The sequence below is a fragment of the Ambystoma mexicanum genome, chromosome 3p, assembly GCF_040938575.1.
Source record: "Ambystoma mexicanum isolate Mex_15411 chromosome 3p, UKY_AmexF1_1, whole genome shotgun sequence".
NCBI lineage: Eukaryota > Metazoa > Chordata > Amphibia > Caudata > Ambystomatidae > Ambystoma > Ambystoma mexicanum.
The window spans coordinates 324,315,921-324,332,262 of record NC_090925.1 but is presented as its reverse complement, the minus strand read 5'-3'; the positions used below and the strand labels follow the sequence as shown (position 1 = coordinate 324,332,262).

Below are 16,342 nucleotides of genomic sequence, written 5' to 3'. Positions count from 1 at the left end.
AAGTAATAAGCACCGACGCTGCCAGAGTCGTGCAGCCAAGCCACATCGTCAACGCTGGAGACCAGCATCCACTCTGTGCCACATCCTGGATGGAAAATGGATTGAGAAGTGTGGAAGAAAGATTACTCAAGAAAGGGCAGACAAAGGCTTCAAAAAGCTTCGAAGATTCCAAGATGGCCCCCGGGACCACCCCACCGCGAGGAGCGTGCTCCTCCCCGGCCACCCGGTAAAAGGAACAATAAGCAGCGTTACAAGACCGCAGGGCAGCAAAAGCAAAGGGGACGACCCGTGAACCGAGTGGCCCCCAAGAAAACTCCAACTGGAGCGTTTGGGGGCAGAGTGAGTGGACCTGAGACCGCCAGCAGCGATGCCTGTGTGGGGACTGGCAGTCGAGCCGGAGGAGATCAGAGAACCCACGAGGGTGGTGCAGAAGACGCAGGGTGCCCATTCAGCCAAGGCAACATAGGCAGGAGTGTGAGCAGACCACTGCGGATCCCCGGCGGCCGACCTGGGGAAGACAAGGCTGCCGGACCAGCACGCCAGCCGGGACAAACTGGCGTAAGCACCGCAGCGCAGCAATACAGCAGAGCCGGCGCAGCCCGGACACCCAGCTACAAATGAGAGGGAGCAGGTAGTATTCCATTGAAATCCTGCGTCTGTCTCTGCCCCATATAGCAGCTCGGCTCCACACAGAGCAGGGCCTCCACGAACCACGCGGCACAGGGCCCCCATGAGCTGTGATGTGCCCCAGCTGGCGCAGGGTAAGCAGGCATAATTAAGGGAGTTGGCAGCCATGAAGCAGGCGCACGCAAGACGCTCCCCTCCCAAACAACGGACATGGAGGTTTATGAAATCATCTGCCCCAGCGCACCATAAGCTACACTTGGAAGGGGACCCCCCCACTATGGCAGGAGACCTGCAGCATACCCTGACCCAGGCAAAGACCCAGGCCCATACCATTCAGCAACATAAGAGGCAAACTGCAGTGATAGAAGGGTGACAGCACCAAGTCTCCTGCAGCATCCCCCTGCTAACGGCTAGGGAAGGATCCCAGGGGCGAGGGCTGGTGCGTGCTCCCATCCCCCAGCATTTGACTCCGCAGTAGAGCGCTGCTTCGCTCCACCACCCACCCTTATGAAAACTAACCCTGCCATGCAAGATTAACCGAGAAGGAACCTCCAGGGGTGCAAGAGCATACTTAGAGGCTCAAGAGTGGTGAGAGCAAGGGGGCACCCCGGGAAGATATTCAAGAAGCTCCTGGACGCCGGGCCAGTGTGACACTGCGACCATGACCACTTTCACTTTTGAACGTACTAACCCCACGGCCCCCAGGGGGCAACCAACCCAGGCTCTAAAGGGGAGCTAGACCCCCGCTGCGCACAGGAGGGACAGATAAGCAACCCTTTCATACAGAACAACTGGCCAATACCCCAGGGTCAAGAGGAAACTCAGAGGTCTGGGGAGAAGCCCCCTACAGTAAGGTGCAGACAGGCACTCGTCATCACCAGGCAATGTTGCGCAACAAGGCCAAGGAGGCCAAAAAGGGCCCCTCAAGGGCCAAGATCTCAAGAAAACAGGAAGGGACCCTCCAAAAGTTATGGAGAAATAAGGGGGAAGCCACGGAGGAAGAGGATCCAGCGGTGACAGAGAGGCAGCAGTCGGAGGAACCCCCGATGCTGCCACAGGGGCAAGAGGTCACGAGCAAGGTGCTGCAACAGTGCTTTAAGGCATTCAGTGACCAAATGACTGCTACCCTTCAGACACAATTAAGCCTAATATGCACAGTGTTAGGGAGAATTCTCATTCTATGGCTAATTTCCCTTACCTAGTGAGTCCCCCAGCAGCTTTGCTGGATTTCTGGAGTTTAATTTTTCCACTTGGTAAGAGTGTGAGCTTTTCCCCCACTCGTACTGTGTTTTGCCATGTGTATTTCATCTGTTTTTGTGATTGTGGACTCTGGAGTACACCACGTCAGTAGCACTACTCTTTTGTGTGTTACACAGCACCTTCAGTGCAGTCACACAGGGTTGTCTTTTAGACTTCCCACCAACTCCATTTCTGGGGCTAACTAATGTCTGCCAGAAAAGGGTAAAGTTGCCATTAACTTCACATAGTCACTTAACCACAGATCTAGTACACCCCATCTTACATGGAGTATTGGAAAGGGTTAATCCTTAGCCCTTTTTATCTGTACCTCCTGGAGCATTCATTCCCTTAACATTAAGACTTTGGCTGGTGGCAGTGGTATCTACCCTCATTTTCCTACCGCGGTTATATTACATAACGTGGTATTGTTTTAGGCTATTTTAGTAGCCTCGAACTTTGAACCCGCTAGCCCAACCGGCTCCGGTTGGGTTTAATCGCCATTTCTTTTTGTTAACATCCTTCTTGGGTCTTTCTTTGCGCGGCAAACCAGGTTTGCCTCCTTTGTTCGCCGACCTTTGGTGGGCTTCTGACCAGAAGCCCTCCTTTGGCGTCTGGATGTCTAGGTGGGCTGAATGTGAGGGAGGGGTGTATTCACCCCCTGCACAGACCCTTGGGATTACTTGGAGACCCAAGTCGCACTTTGTGTTGATTGGCTGAGGTGGTTGTCCGGGCTGGACAACCCCCCTGCTGAGTGATTGACAGCCAGGCTGTGTGAATGGGGGATTTTGACATAAAAGACAGGACTCTTGGGCTAGAAGGCAGAGTCGCCAGAGTCGCCCCTGGAACTACAAGGAACCGAAGAGAAGCGGAGAAGACGACGGCTGCTGCAACCCCAAGTCCCGGTGAAGCCCTGCTGCAGTCCTGAGCTATCTACCCCTTCAACGACTAAAAGAAGATCCAGTCCGGAGTCTTCTTCCCTTGAGCCTGGTGGGATCAACCAGCTCATCTTTTCTTCAGTCAGCGAATCCTCTCCTGGGTCGTAATCACTGCTGTGCTGTAGTGGTTCGGATAGCCATCAGAAGAGCCCTCTCCTGATTTAAATGAGCGCACTTTTTATTCATCGTTGTCTTTCTCGCTGCTGCTGGCCTCATCCCTGGGTAGTGCAGATCGCTCCAGACGGCGTCCTTCTTGTCCCCACGACTGAAGCCGCAGGAACGTGAGTCAGCAGGAACTACCAGGAACAACAGCCGTGGCACCAGCTTTCTCCTACGGAATAAGGTAATGTGCACACTTGGTCATTCTCTCCGTCTGACCAGCCGGAATCCGGGTGAACCCTTTTCCCCCACAAAGATGTGTCCTTTCTTCCCTCCTTCATATAACTTTTCCTTCCAAGTATTGCCTTTGATTTTCATTCAATTTTCCCTTGTTTGAAATTCTTAAGTACAAAGTGGGTTTTAACTTCGTGAGCATTTCTATCCGCGGATACGCGTTAGTATCGCAACACCGGTCTGGCAAATCCTAATGTAATTACCTTGAATTTACTGGCACAAGTGGAATTGGTTGTGTGTAGTGTATTTTACGTGTGGTTTCGAATTTATAGAAGTGAAGTGTTTTATAACAGATGGTCTAAAATAAATGTACTTATATTTTTTACCTGAAACCTTGAGTCAGTGTTTGCTTGAGTCACAGTAATTGTGGTCATTTGTGTAATCTTTACTACTGCTCATTTACTCTTGAGATAAGTCTGGCTGCTCCGCTACTGTTACCACTTTGACAGTGTAGTACAGGCTTGTACCAAAGGTGAACTTGTATTACCACTTGTGGTCTTAATTGTGTGTAGTGGTGCCTAACACACAGAACTTGCACAATCCCTGCAGGAAATCAAAGGCGACAGTTGAATTGATACAAATGAAAACACCATTCGAGAACTCACTGAAAACACACGGAAGATAGATGTATTAGCGAAGCAGTAGGCGGTAGCGACAACCTGGAGCTCCAAGCCAAGAACTTGGAGAACTGCTCGGGAAGGTCCAGCATCAGGGTGAAGGGGCTGCCAGAAAGTCTGAGCGATCGGGACCTCATGGAAAAAAATGTAGCACGTGTTCAAAGATTTGCTGGACATGGCTGGGGGTGAAATTCTCATAGATAGAAGGTCCACAGCGAGAAGAACCCGGGGCCAGGCCAAGAGAAGTGGCGATGGCTTTACAGCGATACGACCAAAACAAATGGATCCTCCAAGCGGCGAGGAAAGCAACCCTGATAAAAGTGAACAGTGCCATCATAGAACTCTTCCAGGACCTGGCCAAATCCATACTAACAATGAGGAGGCACATGGGACCAGTGACTAAAGCCCTTACCAAAGCCCAGATAAGATCAAGGTGGACATTCCTACGTTGGATGAGGGACACAAGATCCTGAATATTGAAGAAGGAGATGCAGGGGGAGGACATAATAGGAGGCCAGAACATGAAGGCCACCAAGAGAAGCCATGGGAGTGGAGAAGAGTAGAGAGGTCAAAGACAAGATGCAAACAACTGCGGGTCCGCGATGGGTGGGGTGAGCAACCGAAGCCCCAGGCTGAATAGGCTGTCCACTTAACAGCAGCAGTGGGTATCACGAGACAAGGGTTAAGACCCGGTGGGGTTACACAGGGAATGCCAGCCTAAGGGTCACTCTGGGCTCCCTCTCTCCGCTGCCAGAGCGTCCCCAGCAGGTTAGCCCAACCCGTACGACTTCCTCTAGATAGTCAAGTTTGATCGTCTTCTTGCTGATCCGAGGACCTCACTAAACCATCCAATCTGTAGTAGCGACGGGCGGTGTGTAGAAAGGGCAGAGACTTAATAAACGCAAGCTTATGACCCGCACTTAATGGGAATTCCTTGTTCATGGCAAATAATTAGTTAGCATGGAGGAGTCTCGTTCGTTATCGGATTTAACCAGACAAATCGATCCACCAACTAAGAACGGCCATGCACCATCACCCACAGAATCGAGAAAGAGCTATCAATTTTTCAATCTTTTCCGTGTCCGGGCCAGGTGAGGTGAGGTTTCAAGACGCAGGCTCCACTCCTGGTGGTGCCCTTCCATCAATTCCTTTAAGTTTCAGCTTTGCTACCATACTCCCCGCCTACCCTCCACCCCCCCCCCCCCGAGAACCCAAAGACTTGGGTTTTCCGGAAGCTGCTCGGCGGGTCAAGGGAATAACACTGCCAGATCGCTAGTAGATTAATGAAAACATTATTGGCTAATACTTTCACTTTGGTTCCTCTTGCGCTGGTCCAAGAATGTCACCTCTAGCGGCACAATACGAATGCCCCTGGCTGTCCCTCTTAATCACGGCCCCAGTTCAGAAAAACACAAACTAGAACCAGTGTCCTATTCCATTAATCCTAGCTTAAGTATTCAGGTAACCGGCCTGCTTTGAACACTGTACTCAGTCAAGAGCATCAAGGGGGCGCCAAGAGACAGGGGCTGGGACAGGCAGTGGTAGCTCGCCTCGGGGCGGATCGCCATCTCGATCCCAAGATCCAACTACGAGCTTTTTAACTGCAGCAACTTTAATATATGCTATTGGAGCTGGAATTACTGCGGCTGCTGGCACCAGACTTGCCCTCCATTGGGTACTTGTTAAAGGATTTAAAGTGTACTCATTCCAATTACAGTGCCTCGAAAAAGAGTCCTGTATTGTTATTTTTCGTCACTACCTCCCGGAGTCAGGATTGGGTAATTTGGTGCATGCTGCATTCCTTGATGTGGTAGCCGTTTCTCAGGCTCCCTCTCCAGAATCAAACCCCGATTCCCCATTACCTGTGGTCACCATGGTAGGCACAGAAAGTACCATCGAAAGTTGATAGGGCAGACATCTGAATGCATCGTTGGATGTGCGATCGGCCTGAGGTTATCTAGAGTCACCAAAGCAGCTGGGCGAGCCCGGATTGGTCTTGGGTTTGATAAATGCACGCATCCCGGGAGGTCCATGCTCGTCAGCATTAATTAGCTCTAGAATTACAGCTAATAATTAGAGCCCCCCACAGTTATCCAAGTAACAGATGGAGCGATCAATGGAACCATAACTGATTTAATGAGCCATTTGCAGTTTCACTGTACCAGTCGTTTGTACTTACACGTGGCTTAATCTTTGAAACACGAATATGCTACTGGCAGGATCAACAAGGTAGCCGCACCTGCTGGAGGGTGGCAACGGGGGGAGCCACGCGACTGCATCAGAGCCCCTGGGGCTGTCTGCCGGACCCGAGCGCCAAAGAGCATCCCTAGATGTGTGCGGGTCGGGTGGACAGGCACAACTTGAACCGGTAGGGGGGTTCGCCAGCACGCTGCCACTGTAATGGCGAGAAGGGGGGGGTGGGTCAGCAGCCATCGTGTGTTCTGAACTGCTGGAGAAACATGCTTGGTAGAGGAGGGGCCGCGTTGTGGCTTGCGAGCGGATCCCGTCTGATCGGACCAATGGGGAGTTGACAGGCTGCTCGGCCTTCGCTCTAGAGCCGCCCACACCAGGGGGCCCTCCCCGAGGGAAGCACACCCTTGACACGGTCCCAAGGCGGCTGGAAGCAAATTGCTTGAAACAGCCGCGGCTGGCCAAGCAGTTGAACCCTAGACGGACCAAGTGCACCAAATCGATCCCATGGAGTGCTCGGAAGAGCACCCCCAGCAGGCCAGTCTCTGCTGGGGCATTGCGTGGGGCATGTCCCCCGGCCGGTCCGGGGAGGTGCTGTGGTTTCACCATGGAGCCCGGGTTGGGCAGCGAGAACCAAGAGGAGTGCAGACAGGTCCCTCTCACCCAGTCTATAGTAATCCGGAGGAAGTTGGTTAAGCTTTGTCATCTGTGTACCCAGAGTGACAGAGTGGGACCTCTCGGCAAAAGCGTCAGGCTCCAAACTGACGCCCATCAGGACTTCCAGAGCAGCCCAGCCGCCTGGTCCTTGCAGACATTCCTCTGGCCAATGACCAGATGGCTGGGCTCGGAGAGCAGCCATCAGTAGGTCAATGGATTCCAATGGGCCTGGACGGAAAGGGCCTTTGGCCCCCCGCCTGATAAAGGACAGGGGACCGGCAGGTGCCCAAAGGCATGGGCCAGCACCAATCGTATAAAGGACAGGGGACCGGCAGGTGCCCAAAGGCATGGGCCAGCACCAATCGTCATCCTCGAGCTCTGGCCAGGCCACCTTAGAGTTCCCCCTCCACATAAGAGGTTTTTCATCCACCTTGTAGCTCATCTCTCCGGGGAGGGACAGTCGACCCACATGTGAGACAGGTACCCAAGGCTGGGTTCATTGCTGCGACCAGCACCCCCCCCAGCCAGCCTGGAGCTTATGCAGGGCCCCTTTAGAGCTTCTCCCTCTGGGGCACCACGCGACTGCCGCAAGGCTTGGGGACTCTCGACCCACACGCACAAGGCTGGCACCCTCTGGCCCAGGCCGCCTTAGAGCTTCTCCCGCCACATTAGAGCTTTACCCTCGTGAGACAGGCGCCCAAGGCCAGACCCCCCCCCCACGCCAGCCACCCTGGAGCTTTAGCAGGGCCCCTTTAGAGCTTTTCCCTGTGGGGAGCGATGGGAACCCCACCAGGGCTCCCTGCGAATACCACTGGGTTCGGGGCCTTTCGCCCTGGCTGCGCCCCCCTCAGAGCTTCTCCCACCACATTAGAGCCTTTCCCTCCAGGACTAACCCACAAACACTGGAACTCAGGGCCGGCCACTGCGAGCGCATTTACCCCCATGCGGAGGAAAGGGACCCGCTCAGGGCGCCCCTTGACACACGCACCTCTTCTTGGACCTGACTACACATGGTTGATACTTGCCAGAGGACCGCAAGCAACCCACGAATGCCATTGAATTGAAGCCGGTAATTGCGCCAAGGCCATCCTGGAGGCCGCAGGGTGGCATTTCCATGCCAGGGTGGCACTTCCATGCCAACCGGAGACAAATACAGGAGTCAGCCGCGGCAACCACAACTCGGGCCATCTGGGCCTACTCACTGGGCCAGATGGCCCGGCAGCCGTGCCTGCCCCCACCGTCCAGGGGCACAGGTTAAAGGTACCACCCCCCGTGCTCTGGGGTGGGTGCTTAAGCTGCTGCCTCTCTTCCCTGCCCTGGGCTTAAGGCACCACCTTCGCGCACTCGTGCAGGGGAGACACTTCCACGCGACTATTAAGCTTACGGAACCCGACTGGAGAGAAATGCAGGAGTCAGCCGCAACTCAGGCCATCTGGTCCACCAGCCACAACTTGGGCCATCTGGGCCTACTACCAGGCCAACGGAGGCCATAGCCCATCCCTTCCGAACGGTGCTCACCCATCGCTTAGGACCGACCGACCCATGTTCAACTTCTGTTCACATGGAACCCTTCTCCACTTCTTCCTTCAAAGATCTCATTTGAATATTTGCGTACCGCTGCAGCCCTCCTACTTGCCTGACTGAGCCCCCTCGGCTCTCAGCGCCAGCCAGGTATGGGCCTGAAGCTCCAGCGCCATCCATTTTCAGGGCTAGTTGATTCGACAGGTGAGTTGTTACACACTCCTTAGCGGATTCTGACTTCCAAGGCCACCATACTGCTGTCTATATCAACCAACACTGTTTCTGGGGTCTGATGAGCATCTGCATCACGCGTCTTAACCTGGGGTGCGGTTCATCCCACAGCGCCAGTTCTGCTTACCAAAAGTTGCATATTGAGAGCAGTCCGCCACAGTCGCATCGGGAGCCCCGTCTCCCGTTGCTACTCTAGCGACCCCCAAGAGGGGCCAGGACGGTTGCCAGATAAGGGTGCGGTGGCGGTCTATCTCCCTCAGCCCCCTGGACACAGCAAAACTGCTGTCAGGGGGCTGTAACACTCTCTGCTGGAGCAGAGAGCCACCTCCCCCCTGGGGCCTTCCCAGCCAGTTGTGGTGCACTGCTACAGAGGAAATGCGCCCTGCTGGGGTTGGATGTGTCAGGGCCGCAGACCCGCAAGACCATGCTGAATCCTGTGGGCAGACTGCACAGACCCCACCAGTTTACCTCTCAACCGTTTCACGCCCTCTTCAAACTTCTTCTCAACTTTCCCTTACGGTACTTGTTAGCCATCAGTCTCGTGCCCGTATTTAGCCTTAGACAGAGTTTACCACAGGCTTTGGGCTGCATTCCCAAGCAACCTGACTCCAAGTAGACCTGATCCGGTGTGCAAGAGGCTGCCATCGGCCTAACACCATCTGCGTGGTGAGACTCGATCAGAAGGACTTGAGCCCCCTGAGCGATGCCGGGGAGTCAGTCTTCTGTATGCCTAATTTCCCACACCTGCCGCTGAGTGGGGATTTGGCGCTGGGCTCTTCCCTTTTCACCGACCGTTACTGAGGGAATCCTGGTTCGTTTATTTTCCTCTGCTTAATAATATGCTTAAATTCAGCAGGTCACCACGTCTGATCTGAGGCCGTGGTCAGGGAGCACAAAGCTCAGGGCAGCTGGCCTCGGGCCCGTACGGGGGGTTTCCCCAGCCCTGTGCCTCTGGCGTAGGCGAGTGTGCTCTGTCCTAATCTGCGACCGAAGGCCACATGGTCACGAGGTCCGCGCTCCATTGTCATCCTGCGCCAGCAGCCATGGGACACCAAAGACAGCCACACACAGCACGGCCAGATGCCCCGGGGTAGGGTGAAGGTGAGCCAGGCTTTTTTAAAGCCTGCTGCCGCCGCCACCACATCCGGGGCACGCCGGCCACCCAGCCCTCCGGAAACCATTATGAGGCGAGGAAACTGGGGAGGCCAGGACGCGTCGGCAATGAGCTTGCGCGCCAGATCCAAGGATCCAGCAACAGTGCTGATCGGGGTCTGACCTTAGGGGGATGAATGGAATGGGGTCCCTGCGACAGCCCCAGCCACACCCCTGGGAGGGAGCCCTGGGGCGACTGATGTACAAGCGACCCTCAGACAGGCATAGCCCTGGTAAAAACCCAGGGCCACATGGTGCGTTCGAAGTGTAGATCAATGTGTCCTGCAATTCACACTATTCTTGCAGCTAGCTGCGTTCTTCATCGATGCACGAGTCGAGTGATCCACCGCCAAGAGTCACAGGCAATGTTTTTTTTGTTCCAGCCGTTGGCCTGACCCTGCCGGTGCAGGAGAGGTCGGGGGAGGCAGCGCCACCTGTGGCGGGACAGCTCAGCGCCCTGTCTAGCTCGTGTTACGCTCACCTGGCTCCCACAGAGGCGTCGATCTGAACTGGACAGCTGCGGTCTCCACCAATGTGACGCTTAGGGCCGAGATGACGGACTGGACTGGCCCACCTAGCTTCGTTTGCTTGGCCCGTAGGAATATCCTTCTGCAAATGAGAAAGGGAAGTAACCACCCGTGGAGTCGAGTGTAAATTCCCCCCACCTCTGCTGTTCTCCCCACAGATCACCTTTGATGTCCCCTCCTATAGTCTCACCTGATGGTTTGAAAAGATGAGCTCTCCATCCTGCATTGAGCGCAGGGGCGCGTTGATAACCAGTTGCTTCACTGGCTCGAAGGAATCGGCGAGTTCCAGAACAATAATGACTCCGAAAAATATGTAGTTCGTAAGAGTTCACATGTCTGACTTTCACTCTTGTCCGATTCCTTGCAGTTTGCAGCTTGACCCCAGCGAACAGTTCCTTGTGGTAGCTGACGAAGTTCAGGTAAGGATTTGGCTTATCCTACACAGTTCAATAAAATAAGGCCAGAATTTAAGCTGCATGTTCCCTTATTCAGGTGTGTCCCCGTCCCTCCCATCAAACCCAACCCACACCTAGATGACCCATGCCACCCTCCAGGCCCACTGTGCCCCATCTCTCCCTCCAGAAACACACCCATGTGCACCATCCCTCCACCCAGATCACACCAATGTGCCCCCACTACCTCCCTCCATAGCCACACCAGTGTGCCCCCACCACCTCCCTCCAGAGCCACACCAAGATGCCCCGTCCCACTTCCCAACCCACACCTAGATGACTCATGCCACCCTCCAGACACTGCACCCCATCTCTCCCTCCAGAAACACACCCATGTCCTCCATCCCTCCCCAGGCCCACACCAATGTACCTCAACCCTCCCCAAAACCCACACCACTGTCCCTATACCTCCCCCAGATCTACACCACTATGTCCCAACCCTCCCTCCAGACGCACACCAATGTGCCCCCTTTCTCCAAATCCACGCAAATGTGCCCCACCCTGCCAGACCCAAACCAGCATGCCCCTATCCAACCATTCAGACCCCACCAAAATTCCCAATCCCTGCCTCTAGTCTAGACCAATACCATAATGCCCCATCCCCCCTCCAAATAGCAAGATGCCTGTGGTATCCTGGTATGACTGTGATGAATGGTTGAGTGTGTGCAAGGGCCTCCTAGAATGTTTAAGTGGAGCTTGGAGAGTGGGGGGGGGGGGGGGAGTTCTTCCTTTCTATGGTTGCGTTTTGTGGTTTATGTGGTCTTTGTCCAGTTAGTCTCTTGCTTTCATTTTCATCCTTTTCTGTGTTTTCTTTAGGGGAGAAGGGATAGGTGCTGAAGAGTGTTTGTTTTGGATACTGTTGGTTTTGTTGTTGTTGGCATGTTAGGATTTTGTTCAGGCCAATTGTGTACGTTTTGGCTACACTATATGTTGGAAGGTATGTTCGTCTCGTTGAGACAGGGTTAGTGCTCAAGTGTGGCAGGCTTGAGGCCAGGGGTGGCAGTTCTGGCTAAAGGTGGTAGGTTAGGAAGGTTTATGATGGTAGTTTAGTTTTGATTGTCCATGTGGGAAGGTATGCGCTCGGTGGTGGCAGCACTGAAACCCCGGTGTGGCAGGCCGGGGTAGAAGGTGTTTGGTTTGTTTTGATTGTGATCCTAACATGATGGTTAGGGTATTCTGATTTCTGTTTGTTTGTTAAGGAGGGGGGTGTGTGGTATCCTGGTATGACTGATGAATGGTTGAGTGTGTGCAAGGGCCTCCTAGAAAGTTTAAGTGGAGCTTGGAGTGGGGGGGGGGGGCTGAGGATTCTGGAGAGTGACGGTGGGGACTGGGAGATGGACTAGGAACCAGGGCAGAGGCTTATCACCTACTCTCCTACATCTTATGACTATGCTATGTAACCAAGAAGAATAAAGCCTGTTTCCTTTAACACTTAGCTTAGTCAGCCTGGTTCCTGCTCCCTGTCATCACTGGCTCAGGATACTTCAATGCCCCTTCCCCCTTGCAACAGATACCGGTGTGCCAATCCCGAATCACACACAGATAGCCCCAGCCAACCCCCTTCTAAAACCACCCATCCTAATAATCATACCCTCATGCAACATTAAATCACTCTATTAGCCCCCATTGAGCTTGATCAGTTAAACACCATCATACACTGTTTCCCTGTTCCTGTTCTTAGCCCTCTATACCTTTCATGTTGAATAGATGAGCATGATTTTAAAAGTAAATGCAATTTCCTGCTTCCCTATCGAAATCGGGTGTCTTGCAGGAACATTCACGGTATCCGGAAGAAAATGCAAATTGTATTTACAGCCAAGAGCACACGGTTTGCTGCTGTTCTTGCAACCTGGCAGCCAGAGCCTTGCCGCTCAGCATGCTCCAGGCCAAGTCTTGTAGAAACGTTCCCAGCATCCTAATGAAAATGCCCACCCCAAACGCTGCAAACCAAAGGCTAGCAGGGTCCGGTTGCACTTGCACCGGTGTTGCCAGAGCGTTCAGAATTGCTGCTCAGCCCCAGCCCCGCTTACTGAACATGCTCCGGAACCGCTTCACTGCTCGGAAAGCACACGGATGACATCAGAGATCAACTGAAGAAGAGTGGGCGTGCCGTTGCTATGGTCCTTTTCTCGGTGGCGTGGTCCCGAAGATTGCCGAACACTGCCTCAGGGATATAGGATATCACACAACACCGGTATGGGATACCAAATATTAGATAACACCAGTCGCTACATTATATAAAGCTCAGAAATTACCATTCTAAAATGTCGGTGATGCTTTCGAACGCAATCGTGTGGGGCTCGAGGATTTGCCCTTTCTTTGTTTTTAGCATTACGCGGCAGTGGAGCGGCGTAATGACGTCATGCGGGGAACCGCGAATTGCAAACCGAGTTGGAAGATCAGGGGGTCCAAGGTGTTTAGCAGGTGAGAGCATGAAACGTTTGGGGTCTGGCACACGGCTGACCTTTCCCCATTGTCGTTTTGATTATTCTACCACGCCACTGTCACACGTCCTTCCCAGGGTCTAATCCCAAGGTTGACGGTGGATTTTTTTTTTTGCTCGGGGTTTTGCATTCCACGACCCCAAAAATACATTTTTTTTAAATTATTTGTAATGTTATTGTAACGTCTAAGCTGTCAGCAGTGTCACTGGGAAACAAGAATTTTATTCACAGCTCGCTTGAAGGAATTGTGTGGTCGTGACCGTGGCCATATTACCTTTTTGATGAATAGTGTTAAAGTTTCCATTGCATGAGTAGTGTAAATAGTGATTGGATTTAAGGCAGTGAAGTCCTTAACACAAAGCAAGAAATGTGTGCACTACACAGGGTCGACAGCAAAAACGGGAAGTAGCATTCATTATAACATTACTGCAGAACTTCGTGCATGACGATGGGTGCAATTATTTGCTGTAATTCTTTGTTGTTTTAGAAGCCCAGCAATATTTACATTTCTACTGAAAGCTGCATAGTGCTGTGGATGATTACCCTTCTTTTTTCCATCACTGTAAATGGATCACTCTACGTGTCCATAAACCTTTCCATTGCTTGTGACCACAACACCTGACCGTTTTCGCGATTGTGATGGCCCCTTTCTGGCCAAGGACAACCTGGCTCCACCTCCTTATTCAGCTGACAGCAGGCCTACCCCAGGCCGATTCCATCGGGGGTCCACCTCCTTGCGATGCCCTTCTTTTCCAACTGCCAATCTTTACTGCCTCCTGTTTACTCTGTGGTTGCTGAAAGATCAGGATTAGTGTGGAGGGGTCTTTCCATAAACCTGGCAGAGGGGAGCAGATGTCCATCTATTGTTAAGGTTTATGCTTGACCTTAGTGGTCCCTTCTTCTCTTGGTGAAAAGTTCTATCCTTGGTACTTTTACTTGTGACCCGGTCAAGGTATTAGAGTTTATTCAAGAAGTGTCGGGGTTGGTGGTGGCTTGCTCAACTGAGGCAATCTGTGCATTTTGCGCTTCCTGGGTCCCCACTAGCCTGTAGAGGAGTTGGCATTGTGGTTGCTTAGGTGCAAATTGATTGCCCATCCCAGAGTGCAGTCTCCCTGGTACCCTTTGAACACTTCCTCTTGGCCTTCTGTTTTACAAATGTTTTTAGCAATGGTGTCTGCCTGCAGGCTGGGTGAGCTAGGTACCCTGATTTCCTCTGAACTTTACTGTATGTATGTTCTTTAAATCCATGTGCTTTAATCTTCTCTTTAGGCGCAAGATCATTTCTGACTTCCATCTTCATGAAGATGTGGTCCTTCTGACTCTCAAACAGTGTTTTGGAAGTTCTTTTGCCCATCCTTGCTCATCCCCAGGCTATTGGTAAAGTGATCAGAACTTACCTGGATCAGAAGGCGGGTACCAGACAGTATGAAGAATTATGGGTGCACAGAGGATATGTAATCAAATTCAACTAGGTGCTGCAGGACTCCGGATTGCTTCAGACTCCTTTGCACAAAAGGCAGATCGGTAGGCAGCACTGATCAGGGGTATTGCGGAATTACTCAAAGAGAGCTATATCCTGGGTGCAGCAGAAGGTACATATTTAACTCCATGATCTTCCTGCTGCCCAAACCAAATGGGAAGTTCTATCTGGTGTTGGACCTCAAAAAGCTGAGCAGGCATGTGTTGTTGAAGTCGTTCTAGATGGACACTCTCCAGAAAGTTATTCCACTGAAAAAGGAGCAGGGTTTTTTAGTGTCTCTAGACATGCAGGATGTATATTGCCATATTCCGATTTGGCCGAGCTATCAGAAATACCCCAGGTTTGCAGTGGCAAATTGCCACTTTCAGTTCCAGGTCTTAACTTTTGGACAGAATTTGGCGCCAAGAGTGTTTGCAAAGGTCATGACCCCGGTAGTAGTACATCTCCACAAGCAATTAATGTATCTGTTCTCATACCTGAAGCACTGGCTGTAGAGGGCCTCATCAAAAGATTGTCTCAGTAATCGGGAAAGAGAACTCTGCGACTTGCATCTAAACCTGGGCCTTTTAATCAATTGGAAAAATGTTATACTGATAACAATCGCAGGATATACATTTTATCTGTGGCAGATTATAGACGGCGGAAAACAGAGTTCTCCGAAGGACAGTGCAGTCTGGTTAGAGGCATTGTTATAATCAATAAGGACAGAGGAGTGGCTGTCAGTCTGACGCATTTTGACTTTGCAGGGGCACATGGTGGCCGGTGTTCTCTGGTCCCCTTGGCGCATCTACACCTGCACCCTTGGGTGCTGTTTTTGTTGAACAATTGGAATGCACAGTCTGATGATTTCCACCTCACTCCAGATGCCAGCCACTTATGAAGAACAAACTAAGGTGGTGGATAGACAAGCATAACCCGCTAAAGGGGTTTCCTCTGAGCAGGCTCTCAGAGATCAGTTACTTTAGATGCCAGTGAAGTGGGCTGGGGGGCCAAACCATCAGCAGTTTTCGAGGTCAGGGCAGGTGGGAAAATCTGGAGAATGTCAGATCCTCGAATTGGAGCTGAAAGCAATCTACATGGTTTGTGGCAGTTTGCCCCCTTTTCTCCAGGGAAGGACAGTTTGGTCACAACAAACCGAAGCACAGTAATGGCTTATATAATTCACCAGTGGGGGGGTCCCATCAGGGTTGCTCAGTCTGGTGGCAGAAGAAATCGGTGTCTCAGTTAGAGGCCAATCTGTTGTGTCTGAGATCCACTTGCAGGGGGGTGGACACCAGCAGAGCAGATCACCTGAGCAGGTTCCCTTCCTCCTCTTGGGAGCTCAATTAGCGGGTGCTCGATGAGATATCAAGGAAACTTGGCACCCCGAATTTAGTTTGATTTGCCTCACCGGACACTGCCAAAATTCCCCAATTCTTTTCGAGGTTTCCAGCGCAGGGTTCAGCAGGGGAGGATGCAATGGAAATCCTGTGGTCGTATAGATTCAGTTTCCCCCATTGGCATTGCTGAGGATCAGAGATTCTAAGTCTCAAGTGATAGTAATGGCTCCTGGGGGCGGGGGTGTGCTAATGAGCTGCTGGCTTCCTTTACTATTGGAGCTAGCAGTGGAGCCCCTTCCAGAATGATCAGGGGCCAGTGGTAGAGGGAACGGGCCTCTGAGTGGGGAACAAGACCAGATTGGGGAGGAAGGCGGGGTGCATGGCTGTTGAAATGGAAGCGTGGCACACGCATGGACTAACGTCCCCAGTAGCTACCGTGGTTCAGCGTGCGAGAAGTCTGGCTACTAGGAGGGTGTATGACAGGCACTAGAAGCCATTCTCATCGTGGTGTGATAAGGCGAATGTGGATCCTTTACTCTGTCCAATTCCAACACTGTT

General features: G+C 52.3%; 1 protein-coding gene and 1 non-coding gene across 8 annotated transcripts in view; one reads left to right on the top strand and one right to left on the bottom strand.

The window, feature by feature from the left end:
• Positions 1 to 9,770: 9,770 nt before the first annotated feature.
• Positions 9,771 to 9,920, bottom strand: LOC138581502 (5.8S ribosomal RNA). The gene has a single exon (XR_011304588.1). It is a non-coding gene; the product is annotated as a 5.8S ribosomal RNA (ribosomal RNA).
• Positions 9,921 to 12,886: 2,966 nt separating this feature from the next.
• The window catches only part of RTEL1 (regulator of telomere elongation helicase 1), a 1,752,068-nt gene continuing 1,748,612 nt past the window's right edge, over positions 12,887 to 16,342 (top strand). For 6 of the 7 annotated variants that reach the window (XM_069650893.1, XM_069650896.1, XM_069650894.1 and 3 more), the window contains exon 1: positions 12,894 to 12,965. The gene's annotated coding sequence lies outside the window, so the exon portion shown is untranslated. Of the gene's footprint in view, positions 12,966 to 16,342 lie in introns of all 7 variants that reach the window. The other variant, XM_069650890.1, reaches the window with a different exon arrangement.